Raw genomic sequence first — 26,214 nt, 5'->3', positions numbered from 1 at the left:
CCATTATTACCAGGGTCATATAGGGCTAGATAGGATTCTAGGTATTCCTGCATATAAACCAGTGCTTCTCAAATAGTGGGGGGGCGCGAGGCTCCGTAAAGGGGGGCTCGTTTGACCTCGGCAAACACTGTCATATTGGATGTCCAGATCGGATAATCCGACTCACTCTGAAGCGGCGTCCCACACTGCGTCGGTTGCCTAGCAACTCTACGGCTGGAGAGAGGGAGCAGCGCGGCGCGATCACTGGAGATTGTCCCAGCGCAGCCCCAGTAGCAGCCCGACGCGGAGGACCACGTGACCGCCAACGCACGTGACACATGCAGAGGACCCGTGGAGACATACAGGAATCAATACGCCGGTTCTTAGTGCCACTCACAGAGGAGAAAGAGCAGGACGCCGGCATGTCATCAAGGCAGAGTCGCAAAGATACATCCGCAGCATCACCAGGTGGAAAAACAAGAGCTGAAGCACAGAAAGAACATAAAGAGCAGGGGTCAAGGAGAGGAGGTAGGACAAACACAAAATCTGATAATAAAACTGAAAAGGGGAAAAGAAATAGTAACCAGGGGATGGAGGAGGAAAAAGTATACGAACTAGAAGGCAGTACCCTGGATGATGCTCTATCCTGATTGGCCAAACCCGCCCGTGTGACTTTTAGACCCGGAAATCGGTCTTCTGTACAGAAAAACGCCTGAAAGAAAGGAGTTGAACACACATAAAAGGGGACACCGCCGATTCAGCCAAAAAAGGTCAGTGTTCTGATGAAAAGGCTTTTATTATGCTTTGAAACGCGTCAACGCGACCTGTAGGGGGCATTCATCCATCTATGCCTTATTGCCATTGCTCCACAACTGATGTAAGTGTGGCTCATTTTTATGCTTTTAATCTTTGTATTTTACAAACTTCTTTTTTATTCTCTTATACGTTAATAAGGATACAGTGTTATGCAGAGGTGTACTTATTACAATTTTATAGACAAATGATACTATTTACAGTCGCGCGGGGGGGCGCAAAATGTTTTCTTCTTCCTAGGGGGGGCATGACAGAAAATAATTGAGAAGCACTGGTATAAACACACATACCTCTGGGGTCTGTTTATATGGTAGTCAGTCAGGATTTGTGTTAGGGTTTTACTAGGAGGTGTCCATCTTCATTCCCTAGTTCTTAGGCCTGATTCCCTGTTACCCCCTTCCCTCTTATACTCGGTGTGGTGTTTCCCTCCCACACCAAAGCGTGACAGGAAGTTACTCTGTATGCATTCCGCTTCCGTATGTCCATTCCGCCAAACAATAGAACATGTCCTATTATTGTCCGTATTAAGAACAAGGATAGGACTGTTCTATTAGGGGCCAGCTGTTCCGTTCTGCAAAATACGGAATGCACACAGATGTCATCTGTATTTTTTGCGGATCCGTGTTTTGTGGACCACAAAATGCATACGGTCATGTGCATGAGTCCTAAAGCTGATTCTTCAAGGATATATTTGCTGCCCTAGATAGAGAGCTTTCAGTGGCAGTTTGCATTCACTGTCATTGATGTATTGTTGAGCTACTGTACTTGATCTTCAGTCATGTAACAAGTGATGCCTTCCATTAGTAACTGAGTATAATTAAAAAGCCTTCCTGGTACATGTCCCTTCATGACATTGTACTTTTCTAGAGTCTTTCTCCTTAAATCAGATTTCCTCTAGATTTACAGTACATCAGTAAATTTTCTACATATTCATCTAAGGCACTCATAGACTTCCATTAGTCTGCATATACCAATAGAGTGACCTGTGGCATACTGTATGACTAAACAGTATACAACTTTCAGATTCAATGGCAGACATGCTGTATACATCTGGGGCCTGTGTTTAGAATCATCTTTAAAATGTGCCCATTGATTATAATGCCCAAACATGGTGGGAGTGCATTATTCTGCTCCAATGTGTACTGCAAACTGCAGAGGGTTAACAGAGTAACATAGGGTGTTACTTCTAAAAAAGACATCCCTCCATCCAGTTCAGCCTGTTATCCTACAAGTTGATCCAGAGGAAGGCAAAAAAAAAAACCTGAGGTAGAAGCCAATTTTCCTCATTTAAAGGGGTTATCCCGTGATTAATGTAAAAAATGAAAATCAGGCATCATATAGTACATGACAACCTCTTTCCAACAAATCTAGAACCAGCCCTGTACCTCACATGGATCCAGAGATCTCCCCAATTTTTTGCTCTGCTAGATTTATATCAAGCTGACAGCTCAAGAGGAGTGTCTTTTCTGCTGCAGCTGAGGGGGCGTGTCCATGGTCTCCCTATCACAGCTCAGGGGGCGTGTCCATGCTCTCCCTATCACAGCTCAGTAGGCAGTTGAAGGATGCAACTAAGCATCCTCGGTGAGCGGGACAAATAAATAATAAAAAGAGCGAACAGCAGGTGGCGCTATACAGATACATTTTATTGAATAACTCAATGACTTTACAACATTTTTATTTACATGCAATTACAAAAGTATTGAGATCCAGGTGCTGGTTTGAAAATTATAGAATATTTTTTCATGGGACAACCCCTTTAAAGCGAAAAATAATTCCTTCCTGACTCCAATCAGGCAATCAGAATAACTCTCTGGATCAACGACCCCTCTCTAGTGACTATAACCTGTAATATTATTACCCTCCAGAAATACATCCAGGCCCCTCTTGAACTCTTTTAGTGAGTTCACCATCACCACCTCCTCAGGCAGAGAGTTCTTCTATGTTTGTGTAGAAACTAGAGGTGGGACGACGAATCCGTCGAATTCACGAATCCCTCGAATCTTGTTGGATTTGTGGGATTCGTGGACTCGAATCCCTACTTAATTTTGTAAAATTCGAATCCGACGAATCCCGCGACTCGATATGGCTATTTGGCCAACCCAAAAATGCTGCAATTAGTTTACCTAATGATACACGGCCGCCGCCATGCCGCCATGCGCGGTGGGCGGGTGTATCAACAGAGGAAGGAGGGGCTGGGGGCCGATATCTAGATTAGGAATGACAGCGGGGATCGGTGCAGTCCCTGTTTTCTAATGCACCGGCCCCGCTCACTGTTGTATAATCTTATCTAACCTGTAGGCATTGTTAAGATATAATAATCATTTGTAATGCAGCTGTATTACTTACAACTAAGTTCCGGAGGAGGCAGACCGGGAGGGCGGGCGAGTGGCACGTCACTCACTACGTCATGCACCTGCGCCGCTCACTTTATGAATGAAGCAGGTGGCACGGGCGCGAGACGTAGTGAGTGACGCGTCGCCTGCCCGTCCTCCCGGCCTGCCTCCTCCCTCCTCCCTGCTATGGAACTTAGTTGTAAGCAATACAGCTGCATTACAAATTATTATTATATTTTAACAATGCTTACAGGTTATATAAGATTATACAACAGTGAGCGGGGCCTGTGCAATGGAATACAGGGACTGCACCGGTCCCCACTGTCATTCCTAATCCAGATGCCAGCCCCTAGCCCCTGTATTGGGGGTCCTTCACACTGAAGGGACACTGTTATGGGGGGATCTGTGGATGGCACATAGCATAAGATACTATATATGTGTCATCCACAGATCCCCCCTCATCACAGTACCATCCAGAGATCCACATAACAGTGCCATCCAGAGAACCCCCATAACAGTGCCATCCAGAGATCCCCCATAACAGTGCCATCCAGAGATCCCCCATAACAGTGCCATCCAAAGATCCCCCATGACAGTGCGATCCACAGATCCCCCATAACAGTGCCATCCACAGATCCCCTATAACAGTGCCATCCACAGATCCCCCCATAACAGTGCCATCCACAGATCCCCCCATAACAGTGCCATCCACAGATCCCCTCCATAACAGTGCCATCCACAGACCCCCCCCATAACAGTGCCATCCACAGATCCCCCTTATAACAGTGCCATCCACAGATCCTCCCCATAGCAGTGTCATCCACAGATCCCCCCCATAAGTGTTTGGATCACTTTGTTTCTTACACCGTTCACAATTCTTCAATTCTTATGTACAGGATTCGTAGGATTCGAAATTCAAAAGATTCAATATATTCGAGAACCTTTTTGGATTTGGATTCGAAAAATTTTTGATTCCGCCCACCTCTAGTCGAAACCTACACAAATCAAAATCAAAAATGGAAATAGGCCCGGTCTTTAAGGGGTTAAAGAGATGCATTTTGGCCTGTTGCTACTTGTGCAGCTGTGAAACCTCTAAGTTATGTGTAAGTGTATTTCATGTATGAACTTCTGGTCCATGGCAAGATAGGAACTGTCCTGATCTGTTTGCATTTGAATTCTTCAGAAAAGAACTGTTCTGCAGAACTACTGTCTCATCATTGCTTCCTGTACTGCTATTGCACTAAAACATGGTGCCATCAGGACAACTAGGACCCTGCTTTGAACTTCAAAACTGCCACCATCATAGGCATCTCAACCACCATCAGGCAGGAGTACCTCCAGAAGCAGAGAGTGCCCTAAAGGGAAAAACAAATGCACGCTTCCCATCACTGGATGCCGGCCCAGGGAGCTTCAGAACCGTGTGTATTACTACTACTACTACACCCATCAAGTCACTCACTCATGCCCCTGGGCCCAGTCACTGCCGGAACCTAGCCGTAGGATACATTCATACAACAGTATGTATTTTACAGTCCCCAAAACGTTGATTCACAAAATGCAGATGATATCCATGTGACGCCCATGTTGACTTTAATGGGTTCTTGAACCAAATTTTGCAGCCAAATATAAGACAGCTTCTATCTTTTGTGGAACAGACATATGGATGCCTTCCATGTGCTTTCTGCATCCGTATGTCCATTCTGCAAATGATAGAACATGCCCTATTCTTGAAGGCAGTGGCGTACATAGAGAAGTAAGGGCCCCATAGCAAAGATCAAATCAGGCCCCCCGCACAGGACAGAAGGGTTTCTGCCTAAACCCTTTTTAATGATCCTTGGGCCATTTTTCTACTGCCTCATTTTCTAAAAGTTGTTCCTTTAGAGGGTCCTGACCAAGTTTTCAGAAGAGGAGATAATCCCAACTAAGACTGGGCCCCCTCTTGCCCTGGGCCCCATAGCAGTCACATGGTCAGCCGCTATGGTAGTTACGCCCTTGCTTGAAGGCAAATGTATACAACATGGATGTCACACTGACATCTTCCATATTTTGCAGATCTGCATTTTGCGTAGAACAAAATACAAACTGTGGTGTGAATGTACCCTTACTATATAAAGTAATGAACAAGTCTTGAGCACATAGAGGGCACAACCTTAACTAGGGTCCAGGTGCAACTATAATCTTTGAGCACTGCAGGGGCTGACATACCATATGTGTAACCCAGCTTCACCATCGCCCAGTAGGTAAGCGAACCCATCTTCCCCAAAAGCAACTTCCTACTGTTTAATAGATTGCATATAAGGCACTGAATTATTGGGGTTTTCTGACAGTTATTTATGTCCTATCATTAGAACAGCTCATTAGTATCATATCAGTGGGGGTCCGACTCCCTGCACCCCCAGCCATGAAGGTTTCATACACTATATAGTGGCCATGCCGGTGGACTGCAGCTCAGGTCTCATTCAAGTGAAAGGAAAATGAGCTGCATTATGCCAGCTCTGGCAACTATATATTGGATAAAGTTCTAAGAAGAACTGTGCATGTGTGCATGCTGGGAATTGTAGTCACACAAGAGCTGGCATGCAGGAGGTTGCTGACCCCTGATCTAGAACCTCTGGCCAACACATCACATGCCATCAACTATAAGATCTGGTTAGTTACCCCATGACTTCTGTGATGATTACATGCTTGGCCAGCAGAGGGCTTTCTCAAAAACTGTAATATCGTACACAACTATCCATCAACACAAACCTTTACCGTAAAGTGCATTTTATGTGATATTCCTACTTCCCCAGTAGTGAATCACATCCATTAATATGCTGTAAAATTCTTAACAAGGGCATCACCGCTGAAATGTGACCTATTCAATGTGTGTAATACAAGCCCATCCATTAGAGGGACCGCGGCTTGCTGTCGACATGTCATACATTATTAGCGGCGTTGTACCTGTCGGCCATATTTTTAAATATTTACAGAATGTGTCCTATTATTTCTTAAGATATGAGCTGTCCACATGTATATATTACACCGCACAGAGCTGGCAGGAAACCTAGGCCTCCATTCAAGTTTAATATGTCTCCTAAATGTAGCCTCGTAAATTACAAGCGGTCTTCAGACAAATAAATGCAGGGCTAAAATATTCGATAAACCACACCGACAGTTACCTGGTGAATACATAACAAAAACAGATAGTGAAGAACATGCATTCCTGCAGAAGACAGATCTAGGAGGTGTAATAACCACCCAAGAACATAAAGTAAACTCAAGAAACATGTCTGTTTTTAGGCCAGGTCCTATTTCAATGGGAACATTTGGAAAGTATGAGCAAAAGGGAAAATAAAATATAAAGTGCGTGCAACGCTTGTTCAACTCAAAAATGTTTACTAGATAAGTCAGAAAAATGCATGTGCAGCAGCCAAGTGGGGAGGCGGAGAGGATGGGAGTAATGGCTGCAGCAGTGATGGTGGTTAGAGGACTCACAGTAGCTCTTGTCCTCCCCAGCGCTCCATAGCCAAATACAGTGAAGGGAGGGTAGACCTTGGCTCCCTTGGGGCACTCCTGGTTCTAGGATCACCGGCCTGGTGTTGGTTCGGGGTGCCCTTGGTGTTTATGGGTGTTGGGGATGCAAGGCAGGATCCCAGTGAAGTTGGAAGGCAACAATGCTATGGCACATGCAGGTGTTGGTGCATGCAATGATGAGGACAGTTTTGCAACAAACAGCAGTTCTTTAGTGAAGGTGGCAGCAACAGTTCAGATGAAGCATGGACCATTACACACATTGCAATTCAATTTCTACAGTTCTCACAGTTCTACTGCCTGCAAAGGTGGTAGACAGTCCAATTGCTCCCTGAAGTCACTCTTTGAATAAACAATGAAACTTCCCAATTCAATGACATCACGCTGGACTCGAATCAACTCATTAGCATGCGGCATCTTTGTGTGTATATTATGAGGTAACCATCTGTCACACCAGTAAGTGAATACATCTAAGGTACTTTTTAGTAGTTAATGATTGTATATAATTAGTTAGATTATAATCAAATATCCACATGACAGGTTCCCTTTAAGGACGTTGTGGGGGTACCCTCGTTGTTGGAATCTACTACGCATATCTGCGGCCTGAAAACAGAATGACTTATATGAGGAGCAGTTTCTTCTAACCCAAAGGTATTGACCCTTAGGGATGACTCGTATTAAACTTACAGGGTGATGGTTATCCCACTGTAGAAGGCTATTTGTAGCTGTGGGTTTTCTATAGGCTTCAGTATGTAGCTCCCCCTGATGTTTAGTGATGCGAATACGATACTGACACTATTGATCTCATGTGTGAATCTTAGGCCTATCGTATTGATATTGAGATGTGCCACAATTTCGGAGAAAGAGTACCTGGTGCCATCCCACAAGATAAACACATCGTCGATGTGTCTCCCCCAAAACAATATCTTAGTGGCCCATCAACGACACGGCTCATTGAAAACAATGGTGTCCTCCCACCAGCCCAGGAATAGGTTAACATAACTGGGTGCACATGGGCTACCCATAGCTGTACCCCTGAGCTGGTGGAAGAACCGTGTCCAAAAGAGAAAATAATTATGCAACAGAATGAACTCTAGTGCTTGGATAACGAATTCATTGTGTGAATTGAATTGTGTCGCCCCGGGTCCTCAAAAAATATTTTACAGCTGTAATACCCCAATTATGGGGAATACTTGTGTAGAGGGCCTCTACATCAATAGGTGCCAGATAGACATTCTCATCCACAGAAATGTTTTCAATCTTGACTAACAGATCTCTTGTGTCTCTTATATAAGATGGTAGGGATGAAACAAAAGGGCATAGGATATTATTAACATAGGAACTAATGCTGTGAGCTATAGACCCCACGCCCGACACAATGGGACGTCCCTTAAGGGGACGGTAACCCTTATGGATTTTGGGAAGAGCGTAAAAAGTAGAAATTTGAGGATGTGATGGCACCAGGAACCTCATCTCATCCTTAGAGATCAGTCTATTCTCAAAGGCCTTTACGACAATAGATTCAAGTTAATCAGAAAAGTTAGAAGTAGGATTAGAGGGAAGGATAGAACACGTCTTGTCATTCAGAAGACTCAGACACAGATTACGATATGTACAGTGATCCATTATTACCACGTTACCACCCTTATCAGATGGTTTACATATAATAGTGGTATCGGATTCTAATCTCCTTAGTGCATCCATTTAACCTTTATCCATATTGTTACAGTCTCTTATCTTACTCCCCTGGAGCTTCTCGAATTAACCTACTACTAGCTTGTTGAAGAGGTCTAGGGCTGGGGTATCCTGTGGAGGGGGCATCCTTACACTTTTGGGCTTAAGATGTATAAATGGACCCTGTTCTGGCTTATGCTCATTTTCAGTCAGAAGTGGGCTCAATGTACGAACTCCCTCTAGATCCTCCAAGGAAATCCCAAATTTGGCACATTCTTCCCTGTCTTGTGTTTTGTAGAATTTGTGCCACTTTAATTCAAATCTTTCACCCAATCAAAGGTATTAAATTTAGTTGTAGGGCCACAGGAGAAACCTCTTGCTAAGAGTTTTTCTTCCTGATCAGTCAGGGGCCTAGTGGTAAGATTGATCACTTGATTGGAGACTGGTGTTATTTGGTTTTGGTAGATTTCTGAGTCAAACCGCCCTCCCTTTTTCATAACTGATATGGGAATGTGTTCGTTCCACCTCCGGTTTCTAAAAAAGAGGAAGGGGAGGGAGATTAAACAGATAATGAGGAGGGTAAAAACGAGGATACCAAGAGTGAACGTCCCCGTGACACATTTTGTGCGGCTCCTTGATATCCAGAGACCTGATTTGTGCCCATATACCCCCTCCCCCTGTATTGTCCTTGTGGCCATCTCTTTTTGCATCTCCCTCTGGATCTATTTCTACCCCTAAAGGGAGCAATACCTTTCTCTGTGTTAGAGGAGTCAGGGTCAGTGGAGGAGACTTCAGTATTGGGATTAGTCTGAGTACTATTGTTCAAAAATTCTAAGGCATGTTTCTCACAAAATTATGACAAGTACCGAATAAATTGTCTATGTTTCCTATCCTTGAGAATTGTCTGATATCTCTCTACATTATTGCGTAAGATATTTTCGCGTCTATTTAAATCAGGGTCTGACTTTAGTTTAAGGGCAGAGTCAATGAGGCTATTGAGATGTTTTGATGTTTTATCTAGAATCAGTTTCTCTTTATCCAATAGTAACTGCATAAAACGAATAGAGCTAGAAAGTAATTCCTGCTCCCACTTTTCCAAAAACTGTGCTGAGCCTGCTCGCTGAGCTGGTATAACATGTACCCTAAGTCCTTTTGGGACAATTGAGTTTTTTATATAATTCTCTAGGGACTGATACTCCCACCAGGATCTCAGGATTTCTTTATATGCGTCATACAATTCCCTGAAGATGCCCTTTTTTTTTTTTTTTTTTTTTTTTTTTTTTCCACCTCCAGTTCTTTTTTTTTTTTTTTTTTTAAACTTTTTTATTGAGAATAAAGTCATTACATATGAAAAAGTATGACAAAATACATAATGATATCCAAAGATGATATATGTATATTAACCATGAACATATACTGAGACAGGTCCCTTTTCGCGTCTTTTCACTAGGATGTATCGTACAATTGAGATAACAAATCGTAATATTTAGCATATTTATAAGGGTTTTATTGAGCTCTATTAGTAGTAATAGGTCTCAAGTATCAGCAGTAGATGGAGAAATATTGGGTGGTGCATTCAAGTTTCTGTATGAGAGCCATTCCTTCCATACCACTCTGTATGAAAGTATTTTACGGCTTTCCCAAGCTGCTAATTCTTCGAATCTGCAAAGCTGGTCTATTTTTCCTAGCCATTGGAAAATGGGAGGTACCTCTTCAGAGAGCCAGAATTTAGGGATTAAAAAACGTGCAGCACTTAACATGGCATGGAATAGTTTAATTGGTGATTTTTTTGTTACTTTGGGAAACCAACTTAGTAATGCTATCTGTGGGGAGACTGGGAAATTCATCCCGCATATTTTGTTAGTGTAAGTGAAAATATCCCTCCACCACCTCTGTAACAGAGGGCATTCCCACCAAATATGGAAGAATGAGCCTCTATCTTTCTTACATCGCCAGCATGTGTCCACATTGTTTGGGTTATAGAGGCAGGTAATGTCTGGGGTCCTATACCACCTTGTCATTATTTTATATCCGTTTTCTTGGATGCGAACGCATCTAGAAATTTTATGTGGAGTGAGTAAGATTCTTGGTAAGTTTTCCTGCGTGAAGTTAGTGCCCAGGTCTCTTTCCCATAACCTTATAAATGCTGGCTTAGTCAGAGTTATCGGTGATAATATTTTTTTATAAATTTGGGAAATTAATTTAGTATGTTTGGAATGGTCTGTTATCAGGGTTTCAAACCAGGTCAGGGGACGTGATAGATCCTTCAGCGGAATATTTTTTGCAATGAATGTTCGCAGGAAAGTTAGCAAGTAAGGAATTTTCTTACTATCTGGGAAGATACCTAGTAGACATTCTTTTTTCAAGACCTCACCCTTATCATTAAAAAGTGATCTAATAGGTAATGTGGAATTCTTAACTGTATTTGGAAGACACTCTCTCAGACTAGGTGGTGCATGTGCCAGTATATTTTTCACTTGTAGTAATGGCGAGGGTAATGGGATAGCTTGTTGTGTTTGTTGGAACCATTTCCACGTGTCTAGAGTCGATTTTACTATTGGGTTCATGGATTTGTCTTGGACTGGGAAATTTCTCACCCCTACCAAAAGACCTGAAGGGGACGAACCCAGCTCAGTTTGTTCCATGGAAACCCAGGATTTCTGGTTTGGATGTTTGAACCAATCTATCAGCCTTGACATCAAAACAGCTCTCCCATATAGTTCTGGGTCAGGCAAACCTATTCCCCCATTAGTCTTTGGTCTACATAGTACCGCACGGGCTAAACGGGCTTTTTTCCCGGCCCAAATAAATGTGCTAATTTGACTTTTTACTTTAGCGTAGAACGTTTTGGGAACTGGGATCGGTAGTACCTGTTGCAGATAGGTCAGTCTTGGTAGGACTAAAGAGGTAGCTATGTTTTTTCTACCGAACCATGATAGCATTGGGTTTCTCAATCCCGCTAGCTGATCAGAAATCGATTGAAGGAGAGGTAAATAATTGAGACTAAAAAGAGATAATGGGTCAGGGCTAATTTTGACTCCCAGATATGTGATATATGGAGTATCCCAGTTAAAGGGGGAATTTGCTTTTAATGTATTCCTAGTTGAGGTAGGAAGGTCTATGCTAATAATATGGGATTTGCCCATGTTAATTTTAAAGTTTGAATATATGCTAAATTGCTCTAGTATCTTATAAATTAAAGGCAAGGCCTTGGCCGGGTTAGTGTTCAGGATTAATAAGTCGTCTGCAAAGGCTGCTACTTTGTGTTCTCTTTGACCTATCTTGATGCCCATTATCTCTTTTTCCAGCCTGATGGCCTGTAGTAACGTCTCCATTACTAAAACAAATAATAGAGGTGATAATGGGCAACCCTGTCTGGTACCATTCCTGATGCCGAAGGAGGGTGACAGAGTATCATTTATAATTATGGAAGCTGAGGCGTGAGTATATAGTGAAAAAATGGCATCTATAAATGGGTCAGGGAATTTAATTATTCTAAGAACATCTTTCATATAATCCCAATTCACCCTATCAAAGGCCTTTTTCGGCGTCCGTGCTAAGGAGAACCAGAGGCCGCTTGAGTTTCTTTGCGAAATATATAGCATTTAACACTTTGGCGGTGTTATCTCTGCCCTCCCTACCACGGACAAAGCCCACCTGGTCTTCTTTGATTAAAGATGGGAGAAAGGAGGATAGACGTGTGGCCAGCATCTTAGCCAATAGTTTCAAATCTAAATTTAACAGGGATATTGGGCGATAATTAGAACATTGGGAGCTATCTTTCCCCTCCTTCGGAATCAGTGTGATGTGGGCTCTTGTCATGTCTGCGGACATCGGAGTACCAGACAGGGAGCTATTAAATATAGAAAGAAGATGTGGCCCTAGAGTTTTATAGAAATTGCGGTAATACAGGGCTGGATAGCCATCAGGCCCAGGACTTTTCCCATTGGGAAGTTGTTTAATAGCGAGTGTAAGTTCTTCCATCGTAAAGGGGGCTTGTAAGGTCTGAGCTTGGGAGTCTGATAGTGTTGGTAAAGCAAGAGACTCTAGGAAAGATGATACTGAGTCACTACGAGGGTGTGTGGATGAGTCGTCACCAATGTTATATAGTGCGTGGTAGAATTTTTGAAATTGTTTGGCAATTTCTGAAGTAGAAGAGGCCTCATCTCCATTGGGGGTTCTAATTCTATGAATGTAGTTATGGGATTTCCTCTGTTTGATACGCTGCATCATAAATTTAGAAGCCTTATCCCCATGCGCATAATGTTTGTACTGCGCATGGAGATAATACTTAGCTGAAGCTGTATCAAGCAGGGTTTTTAATGTGTTTTTTGTTTCTGTGAGTTCCTTTAGGTGGGAATCCAATAGAGTGTTTTTATGGACCGCTTCCAGTCGATGAATTTGAGCTAGAAGGTTATCAATTTTTTTTTTCCTTTCCTTTTTGATTTTAGATCCCAAACTTATAAACTGACCTCTCATGTAGGCCTTATGTGTGTCCCACAGTATATGGGAAGATATTTCTGGACAAGAGTTAATAGAGAAAAATTCCTCCAAAATCTCTTGGGTGTATTTTTTATTTTCCTCCGTGGAAATTAGCTGTTCGTTGAGTCTCCACCTGAAGGCTCTGGGTTCCAGAGAGGGGGTTTTAATTTTGATAAATACTGGTGCGTGGTCAGAAAGTAGTATATTACCTATGTAGGCATGGGTGCAAAGTTGTAGGTGCTCTTTTGATAAATATAAATAGTCGAGCCTCTGATACGAGTTATGAGGGTGGGAAAAAAAGGTGTAATCCTGCTTCGAGGGGTTATGGAGACGCCAGGCATCATATAGGGCTCCAGTATATAACTTATTTTTAAGGTGTCTAAGTGCTTTAACAGATATTGCTGATTTATGAGATGAAGAATCAAGTAGGGGGTTTATCACGACATTTAAGTCACCTCCAAATATCACAACTCCCTCTTTGAATGTATCTAACATAGTAATTATTTCAATTAGCCAAGAGGTCTGGTTTAAATTTGGAGCATATACATTGGCGAAGGTATAGGTTTGGTTAGCTATCTTACCCTTCAACAGTAAATATCTACCATCAACATCCTGAATATGTGCTATATAGGTGAAAGGCAAACTCCTCTGGATCCCTATGCTCACGCCTCTGGATGCGGCAGAGTTTGATCCACAATGGTACCATTGTGGAAAAGACGTACGGGACATATCTGGATATTTATTAAATTTAAAATGTGTCTCCTGTAACATCAGGATCGAACACTTTTCTTTTTTGATATGAGAAAATATTTGACTACGTTTTGAAGGGGCATTAAAACCCTTAACATTAAAGGTAGCAATACACAGGTCAGCCATTTGTTATTGCAATAGCTGAGTGTGTAACGCTGAAAATGTTTGGCGAAATATGTGTAAGTGCATTTATAATGTACTTAGCCATCTCAGGCGGAGCATTGAGGCTGCACAGGAATCTCCATCCCACCTTGGTAAGTAGATTTGTTGCTTTGTGGGACCTGTCAGGGAACCATAGAAAAAATAAAAATAACAGTAAGAACAAACAATAACAATAATCGTATATAACGAGCGTAAGAGCATAACTGCTCCAGAAGTGAGTAGGGGGGAATACATTACACATTGTAGTGTAACTCGTTGTAGTACCCTCAGGATGAGATGCTTGTATGCACTTAAAAAATGAGTGTCGGCTCTAGACCTGCAAGAAATATAAAAGAGAAGAACAAAACATAGCAGGACTTAGGAAGACACATTATTTATAGGGATCAAGGGAACCCTATTTAGGACATAGACATCTTATGTTAAGTCCTGAATCTTTTTAGAAATCAGAAAGTGGGAGCCGTCTTGGTGTTGATTGCCGTCCTCTTCTGGGTCTTTGTGGCTTGCCAGGACGAGGTGTCTCCCAAGGATCTGCAGAAGGGAGGTCTGGTAGCAGATTATTACATTGAACGTAGTCCCAGTTCTCAATGGGAAGCTGATCAATTTGTAAGGCATCATATATTTTGGGTAGATCCATGTAAGATGCGATGGATAAACGACGTCCCTCATATAGGAAAGATAACCCAAAAGGAAATAGCCATTTATATAAGATTTTCTTAGTGCGGAGCCAGTCAGTGAGTGGTTTTAGTGCTCTCCTTTTTTTCAGGGTTGATTGGGCTAGGTCTTGAAATATTGTAATAGGGCAATCCTCCAGAGATAGCTGAGGTAGGTTTCTCGCTTTGTTAAGAATTGCATCTTTAGTTGGAAAATGAAGAAACTTACAAATAACGTCTCTTGGGGGTTCAGCAGGTTGGGGTTTGGGTCTCAGAGCCCTATGTGCCCTCTCTATGACGATTTCATGGGCCGAATCGGAGCCCAGTATTTGTAGGCAGATGTTCATCACCGCTTCTGGTATGTCAGCAGGTCCTATAGACTCAGGAATCCCCCTGAGACGCAAGTTATTGCGTCTACTCCTGTTCTCCTGATCTTCTAGGAGCGTGTATAAGGAGTTTAGGTGCAATTGATGTAGTGACAGGTTGGAGGAGACAGCGCTCTGGTGAGTTATAATCGCTGACTGGTTTTCCTCTAGTGTCTCGACCCGTCTCCCAATATGACGCACGTCCTCTTTAATGGAGGTGAGGTCTGACCTGAGGGGTTCCAGGGCTTCTAGTAGCGCATCTTTTAGGAATGCTCGGGATATAGGTCGGGTATCTGTCTCAGGGGAGACTTCTCTTACCCTCTCTGCAGCTGCGTTGCCTTTCGGAGCGCTCCCTGAGGCTTTCGGTGTTCCGGGCGCCATCTTGGTTTCTTTGGCCACATGCGTCTGAGCGACTTTCTTGATGAATTTCTCCATAGATTCGTTATTTGTCTGTGACCTGGCTTGGCCTTGTGCATCAGTGGGTCGGGGGCCGCCAATCTTGACCATTTTAGGGGTTTAAGTGCCGCTGAATAAGGCTGTAAGGGTTACTTGTAGCAGCAGAGCTTCACTTCATGCCTCCATACAGCTCCGGTGCAAGCTCCGCCCCCCTGAAGATGCCCTTTAAAGTGGGAGTATTATCTGGATTAGTCTCTCCCTCTATTTCAGAAAAAGCTTCTCGAGCGTCATTTAACCAAACATCAGTATCTATGGGTCTTGTAAGGAAACCTGCCATATTATAAACTCAACAAAGGCTATCACTGACAAAAATGTATGAGGTCGAAAGGTACATAAACAGGTCGAAAGGTACAGGTTGCTCTACCATCAAAATAAATCCTCATTTTCTGCCTTTCAAGCTGGCTGGATAATTTCCACAGGGCAGCTATCTGCTGCTTTCTCTCTCCTCATTGTCTCAGCTCCAACTGCTTACATCAGCCAATCTAAGCTACTTCCTATGGGGAGGGTGTAGTAGCCCCACCTAGCAACTATATCTCCCAGGGCCAATTAACCCTTTTGCAGCCTGTAGACAAAAAAAAAAACCTATACAAAATTCCCAAATATTTTTAACGACGATCAAAGTTTTAGGGCCATGTTAAAGTCCTGTCGACAGTACTTTTTTTTTCCATCTTACATAATGGAACAAGACAAAACCCTGATTTGTGCCCTTAGAACTTTATTAGGACAGATCAAAACGGAATGCCTCTAAAGGGTTCCCTTTTGCATTCCGTCCTTAAATTACGTTATATCCCTGTTATAATGGAATGGTATAAAGGAATATTCAAGACATATGTGAACCCACCTTTATAGTCCCGCATGAACGTTGTAATGTGAATCCTTCACACGAAAAATATTGCATGAAGATTTGCCATGGATTTTCTGCAAATTTGCTGCTAATTGCATCTCTTGCCATATCTCAGTGTGGTCTTATGGGACCCTCTTGGACATCAGGTTCCTTTTCCCCATCACCCCTTACAGTAGGTTCTCATTCTGAAGAACATCTAGTCCTTTGTGGTGAAGAAAGTTATTTAGCCCCTCAGGTTTTGAGGGTTAGGGAATGTTTGGGGCCCTACTGATATTTAAGAGGTTTTCTGATAGACTGCCTCCTATGTGCACTTTTTGTGTGTTCACTAAAACTTTTGGTGGACAGAAAATCCCAATCCAGTGATCGGTTCCTTCTAGAACTTAGTCTTGCCTTGAACCTTTGAAATAACAGATTGTCCTGGGGTGATGGGACCAAGGTGGATCTAAGCAGCACATTCACATGACACATGGTTCCATTCAAATAATTAGTGATATCTCTTAGTGCCCTCTATGTAGCAGTCTGCCTATAAGATATTTAGTATTTATCACTTTAGGTGCACAGATTTATAGCTCAGTATGACTAACGCTGGGACATTGTATAGACGTAATAAAACACCACAGAACCAAATGCCAAGGTCTTATATTAAGTTGTTTCATTATAGCTAAATCGCAGCGTTGAAAATATCAACTGGGCTTTCATGCTTAATAAATGTAGATATAATTCATACTCCGGCTGAGAATACATAAATGTGCCTTCGCTTTTATTTATTAGCCATGAACAATTACTCCATGTTATTGGTTGAGATTTGATATTACAGGAAGTTGGTTGAGGTTTAAGTTGCCTTAAGGGAAATTAGATTTACAAAACAGACATGCACTTTACTTAGAGAACGTAAGATTAATTCCGGGACATTGTACATTCACTTTTATTAATTGGGTTTATATCATGTTAAATTGCTCTCTGTAATGGGTGCTGCAAGCCCCAGAGGAACAGAGTATAGGATGGGAGTGGTAGTGGCTCTGAATGCAATAATTGCAAATAAACTGATGCTCCCTAGGGCCAAGGTAGTAATAGGACGGTACACCCTTTCTTCCCCCAGGGCACACCCTGATGTTGGAGCTCCTGCCTGATGGTATTTGGGGTGCCCTTGGCATTATGAGTGTTGTGTGGATGCAAGGCAGGAGATATAAATGCTGTGGCCGTTGTATGTTATGTCAGTAAAAAGGCAGATCTTAGAAAATTAACAAGTCTCTTTTTACTAAAGTGCAGAATGGAAGTTGTAGTACATCTAAAGATATCAATTACAGTTCCACATAGCCTAGTTGCAGCTCAGTCCCATTCAAGTGAATGGAGGCAGTGGCGGTCACTGAAGCTCCATGGTCTCCTCAAGCAGCTGATCGATGGAATTCCCAGGTGAGGATATCTGTCTATCTATCTATCTATCTATCTATCTATCTATCTATCTATCTATCTATCTATCTATCTATCTATCTATCTATCTATCTATCTTATTAGAGTCACATTGATCTTGTAAATTTCCACAAACTATTTCTCAAGGTCCCGGTCCATGGCCAGGTGCTCAGCAGGCTACAACAGGATAATGGATCATAAAGTGTTGGTTTTCATATCCTAAAGACTTCCACTGGAAGCTATATTGGACCCATGGTTAACTGCCTATATTACATATGTAAAACCCACACTCCATGCGGTTCTACTCATTTGAACTCAGATCAGCCTTTGTGTTCCAGCCTGCTGGGATCTGGGTGTTATGTCAGAGTTGTTACTTCTCTAGCATAGGTGGAACTCATTTATGGGTAAGGTCAGAGGTATACAGTGTAAACCTAGGGCTTCAAAGCAAAATCTGAAACTAGGTGCCCCATACATTGCACAGAATGCAAGAGAGTGTAGAATGAAGTTATCTGCAAACCTGAGTGCCACTGCCATGTTCACCTGCTGTACCAATCAGGTTAGTGGGTACAAAAGAGAATAAAACATGGCATTTTTCATCAACATTGCATTGCAAACCCTCCTATTCTTCAACAATAATAGGACTAAGAAAAAAAGTGATATCCTTGACAATCCCATTTCAGTCGTGGGAGCTTCGAGCGACCTCCAATTTCTTGTAATTCAATTTTGTAGCTGACCTCTTTGGTAATCTTGCCATCAATGGTCCAATTTAACTCATCTAGAGAATTATGTCTCATACCATTTCACCTCCCCCCCCCCCATTATTTCCATATCTTCGTACCACAACAACTAGCTTCTTGGAGCACTCCACATGTGTAACAAACTGGCATCCTCTTCGACACAACTTTTTATAGCCATGACCTTTATATATACACAGGGTCATCTAGGGGGAAATCTAGTCACCACATATGGGGTTAGGAAGGACTTTTTCCAGCTGGTTCACAGTTGTTCAGGGAAGATGATGTCCGTGACTTAAGGCTCTGTGATCAGGCGGGTGCAGGAGATTCGCCCGCCCGATCCGTGGCAGGGGTCTGGCAGTCACTGATAGCCGGACCCCTGCTGCATGCGCCGGCATCGGTGAAATTACCGATGCCAGCACATTAACCCTTGATGTGCCGTGGTCAGCATTGACTGCGGCACCTGCGATGTCCTTCCGGGTATCGGAGCTTCCATCGGGTCCCCGTTCTGCTGTGATGGGGACCCAATGGCAGGGAAGGCAGCCCGATGCCTTCCTTAGGCATCGTGGCTGGATTCTGGGAGAGTCTGTGAGATCCAGCCCCCTGGATCTCACAGGCAAACAGGCTGTAAGTGTATTACACTGGTGTACACTTACAGCCAATGCATCACAATACAGAAGTATTTTGATGCATTGTAAGGCCTCTTGCACACGACCGTATGGCTTTTTCAGTATTCTGCAGTCCGCAAAAAGCGGATCCGCAAATATTACGGGTGACATCCGTGTGCATTCAGTTTTTTACGGAAAGGAACAGCTGGCCCCTGATAGAACAGTACTATCCTTGTCCGTTATGCTGACAATAATAGGACATGTTCTATCTTTGAACGAAAAACGGAAATACGGAAATAGAAAGCATATGGAGTACCTTCCGTTTTTTTTTTGCAGATCCATTGAAATGAATGGTTCCGTATACGGTCCGTATACGGAACGCAAAAAACAACGGAAACGGGGAAAAAAAATCTTAAAAAAATTACGTTTTACAAAAAAATTTAAAGTTTCAAGTGAAAAAAAGAGTCCTTTTTCCGAAACAAAGTTAAAAAGAATTGTAAAAAATAGGGAAAAAAAGAAAACTAGACAAATTAGGTATTGCTGCGTCTATATCGATTGGCTCTATAAAAGTATAACATGACCTAACCCCCTCAAATCAACACCGTCAAAGAAATAAAATAAAAACTGCGCTAAAAAAACTTTTTATGTCACCTTAGATCACTAAAAGTGCAACACCAAGCGATAAAAAAGGCATATGCCCCCCAAAATAGTATAAATCTAACCGTCACCTCATCCCACAAAAAATGATACCCTAACTAAGACAATCGCCCATAAAATAAAAAAACTATGGCTCTCAGACTATGGAGACACTAAAATATCATTTTTTTGGTTTAAAAATGCTGTTATTGTGTAAAACTTAAGTATATAAAAAAATATATATACATATTAGGTATTGCCGCATCCATAAGAACCTGCTATATAAAAATACCACTTGACCTACCCCCTCAGATGAACACCGTAAAAAATGAAAATAAAAAAACTTGTCAAAAAAAATTTTTTTTGTCACTTTGCATCACAAAAAGTGTAATAGCAAGCGATCAAAAAATCATATGCACCCCAAAATAGTGCCAATCAAACCATCATCTCATCCCTCAAAATGATATTCTACCTAAGACAATCGCCCAAAAACTGAAAAAACTATGGCTCTCAGACTATGGAGATACTAAAACATAATTTTTGTTTGTTTAAAAAATTATATCATTGTGTAAAACTTACATAAATAAAAAAAAGTTGATATATCACCACGTCCGGAAGAACCTGCTATATAAAAATACCAAATGACCTAAGCCCTAGGGTGAACACCGTAAAAAAAAAAAAAAAAAAACGGTGCAAAAAAAGCCATTTTTTGTCATCTTACATTACAAAAAGTGAAATAGCAAACGATCAAAAAATCATATACACCCTAAAATAGTACTAATCAAACCGTCATCTCATCCCCCAAAAAGACAGTCGCCCAAAAAATAAAAATAAATACGGGTTTCAGAATGTGGAGACACAAAAAAATATATATATTTTTCAAAAATGCTTTATTATGAAAAAACATATTTGGTCATATTTGGTATTTTCGCGTCCGTAACAACCTGCTCTATAAAAATACCACATGATCTAACCTGTCAGATAAACGTTGTAAATAACAAAAAATAAAAACAGTGCCAAAACAGCTATTTTTTGTTACCTTGTCTCACAAAAAGTGTAATATAGAGCAACTAAAAATCATATGTATCCTAAAATAGTACCAACAAAGCTGCCACCTTATCCTGTAGTTTTCAAAATGGGGTCACTTTTCTTTGGAGTTTCTACTCTAGGGGTGCATGAGGGGGCTTCAAATGGGACATAGGGTCAAAAAAACTGTCCAGCAAAATCTGCCTCCCAAAATCCATATGGCATTCTTTTGCTTCTGCGCAATGCCGTGTGCCGGTACAGCAGTTTACAACCACATATATGGGGTGTTTCTGTAAACTACAGAATCAGGGACATAAATATTGAGTTTTGTTTGGCTTTTAACCCTTGCTTTGTAACTGTAAAAAATTGATTCAAATGGAAAATCTGCCAAAAAAGTGAAATTTTGAAATTTTAGCTCTATTTTCCATGAATTCTCGTGGAACACCTAAAGGGTTAAAAAAGTCTGTAAAATCAGTTTTGTATACCTTGAAGGTGGGAGTTTCTAAAATAGGGTCACTTTTTTGGAGTTTCTACTCTAGGTGTGCATCAGGGGGTCTTCAAATGTGACATGCCAGCTTAAAATTATCCCAGTGAAATCTGCTTTTTAAAAGCCATATGGCGCTCCTTTCCTTCTGCGCAATACCGTGTGCCCGTACAACAGTTTACGACCACATATGGGGTGTTTCTGTAAATTACAGAATCAGGGCAATAAATATTTAGCTTTGTTTGGCTGTTGACCCTTGCTTTGTTAGTGGAAAAAATGTATTAAAATGGAAAATCTGCCAAAAAAGTTAAATACTGAAATTTCCTCTCCATTTTGCATTAATTCTTGTGAAACACCTAAAGGGTTAACAAAGTTTGTAAATTCAGTTTTGAATACCTTGAGGTGTATAGTTTCTAACATGGGGTTTTTGGGTGGTTTCTATTATGTAAGCCTCACAAAGTGACTTCAGACCTGAACTGGTCCTTAAAAAGTGGGTTTTGGAAATTTTTGGAAAAATTTAAAGATTTGCTTCTAAACCTCTAAGCCTTCTAACATCCCCCAAAAATAAAATGGCATTCACAAAATTATCCAAACATGAAATAGACATATGGGGAATGTAAAGTAACAACAATTTTTGGAGGTATTACTATTATAAAAGTAGAGAAATTGAAATTTGGAAATTTGCTAATTTTTTTAATTTTTTGGTAAATTTGTTATTTTTTTATAAATAAAAATATATTTTTTGGCCTGGATAAGTAAAAGCATTTTAAAGTTATCACCACATCAAGTGACACATGTCAGATCTGCAAAAAATGGACTGGTCCTTAAGGTGAAAAATGGCAGGGTCCTGAAGGGGTAATTGTTGATTTTAGGGTCTCAGTGGGAATAATGAATTGAGGTATTCCCATACACAGCTACTCGTTAGCTTTCATCTGGTCATTATAATATGTGGATTACTTATAAAGATGAAAATATGCATATTGTGCTTTATTGTAAATGTTGTATTTTTACAGTCGTGAAGATATCTGTTATGGAAAGGGAAGTCACGAGCCATATATCCAACAAATGAGAAATACCTGCGCCAATTCGTACGCCTCCGGTAATATATTATAGACATAAAAATATATATATGAAAAAACGTATATATATGAAAAATATATATATGAAAAAACTATAATGTTAATCTATATATATATCACTATTTAGGATCCATAGGGACGAGCTAGGATTAATAGAGAACAAATTTTGCAGGCTAGACGATCGTATTTATGTAAATAAAATGCAGAGATTGTCCTTACTTTTACCCATAAGATGCTGCTTTTGGATACGGGGGGCGGCTGGTGCATGCGCACTACAGATGGAGGAGTGGCAATGTACGCACTCCGTGGCTAGATCCATGCGCACAGTTTGATGAACGGGGCATGGTGCTGCCTTTAAGTAGAATTTTAGGCAGTGAGGAGTAGACAAAAGAGGGGAGCAGGTGCACTCAGAAGATCGGGACGCTGGGAGCGGCGCAACTTATTTATGTATAAGCTAATCTCATGTTGGATATACTGTATGAATAAGATTGACTTTTCTTTTTCTTCCTTTCCTGTATATAATTGATAGGGTCACGCGATTATTAAATATCATGCACATCTATGCACTTGACACTTTATATTTTGCACAGAAGTTCATGGAACTACACTGAATACTTGCGGCTGGTGGGAAGATGAATAATGTTATAACTGCACTGATTTTTATAGGCTGCACACAGCACACAATTGTTGATTGTGCACAGATGCAATTGTTTATCTCACTATGAATTGTATAAATTGATGCACTGGCACTTTGTGTAAGTCATTTGGCTTAAAAATGGTTCCGTGGGGGGGACTGAAATGTCGCCTTTGAGACATGTGTGAATAAAGTCACATTTTTCACCTTTCTACAGAGGAGTGCCGTGAAATTCCTTTGAATATTATATAATGTGGGGTAAGCGGGCAAAGTACAGAGGCAAAAGCTCTTAACTCAAAACGTCAGTGTTTATTCACACTTAAGGCAATTACACAAAACAGCACATAACTTTTCAGTCTTGGTGTTAATTCACACACATTAGAAAGTTCTTACAGCACAAGTCACCTTGCTGGCAGTCCACAGCAGGCTTTAGGGGACCTGTTTCCCAACCATGCGGCATCCCTCCAGCATGGCACAAAGCCTCAGATTCCAAAAACAGAGACATCTCTGCTGAGCTCAGCTGCCTATTTAAGGACAGCCAGGTGCTGCCAAAACCCAGACCGGCATTTAAACTCTGGTCTGGAATTTGACCTCAACTGGCTGGAAACCAGTGCAGCCACATATGCTGGGAGGACAATACCTGCCTTTCCAGACACAACCCCTCACTGTGTCACATACCCCCACCTTTGTTCAACCCTAAGCGGGTGGACACACACCAGACAATGCACTCGTGACAGGGCATCTGCGTTTCCCTGCAACCGGCCTGCTCTGTGTTGTACTGAGAACTTAAAGTTCTGCAGAGACAAAAAACATCTGGTGACTCGGGCATTCCTGTCTTTGGCCTGGCTCATCCACTTGAGAGGGGAGTGGTCGGTCACCAGGTGGAACTTTATCCCCCTTGATAGCCAGGCACTCTCTCTCCACTATACTGTATCTAGTTTCGGCTGAGGTGAGCTTGAGGCTTAGGAAGACAATGGGATGCTCCTCCCCGTTGACTTCCTGAGACAGTACAGCACCGAGGTCTACTATGGAGGTATCCATATGTACCACAAACGCCCTCTTGAAGTCGAGCGTCACCAAAATCGGTGACCCACACAGGGCCAACTTCAAAGCAGCAAAAGCCTCTTCTGCCCAATCATCCCATCGAACCATCAGTGATTTTCATCCCGTCAAGAGCCCTGTCAAGGGTGCGGCTAGAGTAGCAAAGTGGGGAACAAACCTCATGTAATAGCCCACCATTCTCAGGAATGACTTGATTTGCCTAGTGGTGACAGGTCAGGGCCAATTCTGTATTGCCTCCATTTTGTTCACTTGGGATTTGATGACTCCACGCCCAATGACATACCCCAGGTACTTAGTCTCTTCTAACCCTATCGCACATTTTTTGGGGTTAGCGGTTAGGCCAGCTTTCCGACGAGAGTCCACTACAGCCTGCACTTTGGGCTGGTGACTTTCCCAGTCAATACTGTGGATGACAATATCGTTCAGGTAAGCGGAAACGTACCAACGATGTGGACGAAACACAATGTCCATTAGTCACTGAAAAGTGGCGGGGGCGCCATGCAGACCAAAGGGTAAGACCTTATATTGATAAAGCCCCTCAGGCGTGATGAAGGCGGTTTTCTCTTTGGCAGCCTTCGTTAAGGGTACCCTTTCGTGAGGTCCAAAATAGAAAAATATATTGAGTAGATAGTATTATAGAGGCTCACCCGTTCGTTATTATGGATATGGTTCACTTGCCCAGATTAATTACATCCTATCAGTAAAAGTAATAGAAAATTACCTCTAACCTCCCGCAGACAACGGGTACAAATATTTTATTAAATCTATATGTATAAAAACATCAATCAACCTATAATAGATAACAGTCCATAAAATTACATAAAAAATAAAAGTGCAAGTTAAATTACATAAAAAATAAAAGTGCAAGTTATGAATATAATGCTTATTAAGATTGCATAACTAGTAGATATTATATAGATGTACATCTCTCTTTGTATGTCGCTGCGTAGTCTAACAAAAAAAAAAAGAATATTATCTCAGATGGTAGCTAAAGACACAGCAGGAGGAAGGTGAGCGATACTTTAAAGCAATATCCATTGCATTTATTATATGTCAATATATCCTCTCAGCCTATCAAACATAATACCAAAGCGGGAAATAACTCCATGTGGATATCTTTTTGTCCTCTTTTAAAGGGTTTCTGTCACCCCGCAAAACTCATATTTTTTTTTTTGGATAGTTAGATTCCTCATAGTGCGATATAGCAGAATATAATGCTCTTACTTACTTTCATGCGGCCGATTCTTTATAAAACAAACTTTTATAATATGTAAATGAGGGCTCTACCAGCAAGTACTTGCTGGTAGCTGCTGCAGAAATCCGCCCCTCGCCGTGTTGATTGACAGGGCCAGCCGTGATCTCCGCCTCCGGCCGGCCCTGTCAGTAATTCAAAAATCGCGCGCCTCGCGTCATTCGGCGCAGGCGCTCTGAGATGAGGAGGCTCGTATCCTCAGCACTCCCTCAGTGCGCCTGCGCCGATGACATCACCGAAAGAGAAGACGTCATTGGCGCAGGCGCACTGAGGGAGTGCTGAGGATACGAGCCTCCTCATCTCAGAGCGCCTGCGCCGAATGACGCGAGGCGCGCGATTTTTGAATTACTGACAGGGCCGGCCGGAGGAGGAGATCCCGGCTGGCCCTGTCAATCAACACGGCGAGGGGGCGGATTTCTGCAGCAGCTACCAGCAAGTAGACGCCCTACTTGCTGGTAGAGCCCTCATTTACATATTATAAAAGTTCGTTTTATAAAGAATCGGCCGCATGAAAGTAAGTAAGAGCATTATATTCTGCTATATCGCACTATGAGGAATCTAACTATCCAAAAATAAAAAAATGAGTTTTGCGGGGTGACAGAAACCCTTTAAACCATCTTTTAATTATTTAATCATTTCATCATCTCCTTCAACGCGGATCTATTTATATACATTGCAAACTATTTATATTGATCTATACATTGAAGATCACTGATGAATAGAGTTGAGCGGACACCTGGATGTCCTGAACTTGACACGAACTTGACCCCGAACCCCATTGAAGTCAATGGGGACCCGAACTTTTGGCCACTAAAATGGCTCTAACATAGTCCTGGAAAGGGCTAGAGGGCTGGAAAAGGCATCAAAATGTGCTTAAGAGCATGACAATTGTTCTGCAAACAAATGTGGATAGGGAAATGACTTAAAATAACATAAAATACAGAAAAATAAAAAATAACAATCTGGATCTAGGAGTAGTGATGTCGCGAACATAAAATTTTTTGTTCGCGAACGCCAAACGCAAATTTCTGTAAATATTTGCGAACGGGCGAACCGGGCGAACCGCCATAGACTTCAATAGGCAGGCGAATTTTAAAACCCACAGGGACTCTTTCTAGCCACAGTAGTGATGGAAAAGTTGTTTCAAGGGGACTAACACCTGGACAACAGTTCCAGACAGTAGATGGCCTTCGTGAGGCCGTCTTCACCACTTGGAGAAATGTTCCCACTCACCTCATGGAAACGCTTGCATCAAGCATGCCGAAACA

This window comes from Bufo bufo, chromosome 2 (genome assembly GCF_905171765.1).
Source record: "Bufo bufo chromosome 2, aBufBuf1.1, whole genome shotgun sequence".
In the NCBI taxonomy this organism is placed as follows: Eukaryota; Metazoa; Chordata; class Amphibia; order Anura; family Bufonidae; genus Bufo; species Bufo bufo.
The sequence above is the reverse complement of the archived record's forward strand: the minus strand, read 5'-3'. Positions refer to the sequence as shown.